We start from the raw sequence: 2,279 nt of genomic DNA, 5'->3' as shown, positions 1-2,279 counted from the left end.
TAATATGTTGGTGCTATACAAAAACTGTTTAATAATAATAATTTGCTCGTGTGATATTTTGTGCATTATCATTGTCCACCACTAGATGGCGAGTGTTAATGTAAAGTGCTTCAAACAGAAAGTCTCTAACCTGTCACATTAGTGAAAAATCCAGTCCCCGTACATGCCACTAGGTGTCACTGTAGTATAAAATGAGATTTGTTTCTAATTGCACTCTCAGGTTAAAAAAAATCTTGGTTTATACTCAGGTGTATACAATATTTACATTCTTCATATTATACATTCTTCAAAATCAGACAGCGGTGGGGAAACTTGTCCCCATAGTGCCTGGAATCTTCCAATGAATGCGCCCGCGGCCAGCATTCATTGAGAACAGTGTGCCATCCGCGGCACTAAAGGTTAAATGGGGACAAGTCTCCCCATTCAAAACCTCTAGTGCTCCCTGATTGGCTGAAGAAAGCTTTCCTCAGCCAATCATGGAGCACTATCCCTATTCTTGGATAGAGTTTTCCCGAATTCTCCCACTATTGACTTTAATGGTGTTCAAATTCGGCATTTGATCACCCAAACAATATTTCCCTATTCAATCGAATAGCTGTTGAATCGAATAGTGAGATATTCGACCAACACTCTTAGTAACCTACTAATGTGTACACTAGTTACCATTCATAAAATTTAGCTTTTACCATCCACACAGTAAACATAGTGAACCCCCTAACTTGCGGATCTGTCTCTCGCTGCAATTACAAAAACATAATAGCACACAATTCTAGCACATACAGGACATAATCATTCACAAAGAATTAACACGTAGAGCGCATTCTCTCATGTCTATTTCTTGCATTTCAAGTACATTTAAGTTTATTTGCCAATCTAAAGTTACCTTTCAATTTTATTTTTCTATCTCAAATGAATAACAAATGCTTTTATTAAACAAATTCACCATGCCTTTTTTTTAAATAATGTATTTGCCAGGCCCCTAAACATGGTATTATCACCAAAGTCATCTTTGGGAAGTTGTTGCAAATGAGAAAAAAAAAGCATGATTTCGTAACAAAATATATGGGGGGGCAAATCCATTTTTAGGCCACCCCGACATTTAGAGTTATTTGCTAAACCCCATAACAAATATTGTTACTGACATTTAGCAGGGCCTGGGGCACCCATGAGAATATTTCCCAAGTAAAAAACTGGGAAAACCATGGGATGCCCTCTAAACTGCAGTTAACATATAGTCAGAAAAATGTATTATTAAAGCAAGCTAGGGTTAATTTGCAACATATTTTAGATCATTAACATCACAATGCGTGACAGTCTACTATAGGTTTTCGATTAGGTTTACATTCTCAGCCTACCTAGGTACCAAAATAAACAAACTCCTGTGTGCATGGCTGGGAGTTGCAACATTTTGGCCTGGCCAAACAAGATGGCTGAAGATCCCAAACCCAGGTAAAGACCAGGTGAATATGTGGGTGTCACCAAGGCAGCAAGTAGAGGTGAGTTTATTTCTCCTTTAAAATGTGGGTAAACTCTAACAATAAACTAGTTAAATAAAGAGGGTCACTAAAGTAAAACAATCTAAAAACTAGTCCAATGAAGCGGCCACAACTCAGATGATATAAATAAATTAAAAACAGTCTTTCAACATATATCTACCATTAAATATGTTTTTCTCCCACTTCAGTAATCATTAATCTACATGCTCATCACTCACCAACTTAGGTGGACTATTCAAGCAATCCTCAAGGTGCACCTTAATCATAAAGGAAGTTATAGTTCATTCTCCTGGAACAAAAGACAATCTTGCTCCATACAACCTAATCTACGAGCATCTCCAAGGCTTATATCCCAGTGAGCTGGTTCAATTATTTCCCAAGGATAAAAAGATCAATGTGTCCCTCCAAAAAATGGAAAAAAAACGGATGATACCTGATAGTAATGTACATTGTGTTTTGCTATACTCCACAAAAAAATACTATAGAGATATTTTAAAAAGTAGTTAAACAGTGAGCACCAAAAATATCCAATAAAGGACAAAATCCATGTGTGACGTCAACACATTTAGCTCTGTCTTGAATCCATCTTCTTGACTTTGGGCAGACATTATGGGCTGGTATTACCTATATAAGGGCTTGGTTATAAGTAGTGTTGATGTTCGAATTCGGGTTGTCCCTATATTCGACCCGAATATGGCTGTTCGAATTCGGGTATACCCGAACCGAATTTTGCTGCATTCGACAGCAAAAATTCGGGAGTAAAAAAAAAAAAATTTTTTTTTT

The sequence above is a fragment of the Pyxicephalus adspersus genome, chromosome 6 (assembly GCF_032062135.1).
Source record: "Pyxicephalus adspersus chromosome 6, UCB_Pads_2.0, whole genome shotgun sequence".
Taxonomy (NCBI): Eukaryota; Metazoa; Chordata; class Amphibia; order Anura; family Pyxicephalidae; genus Pyxicephalus; species Pyxicephalus adspersus.
This window is presented reverse-complemented; position numbering follows the sequence as displayed.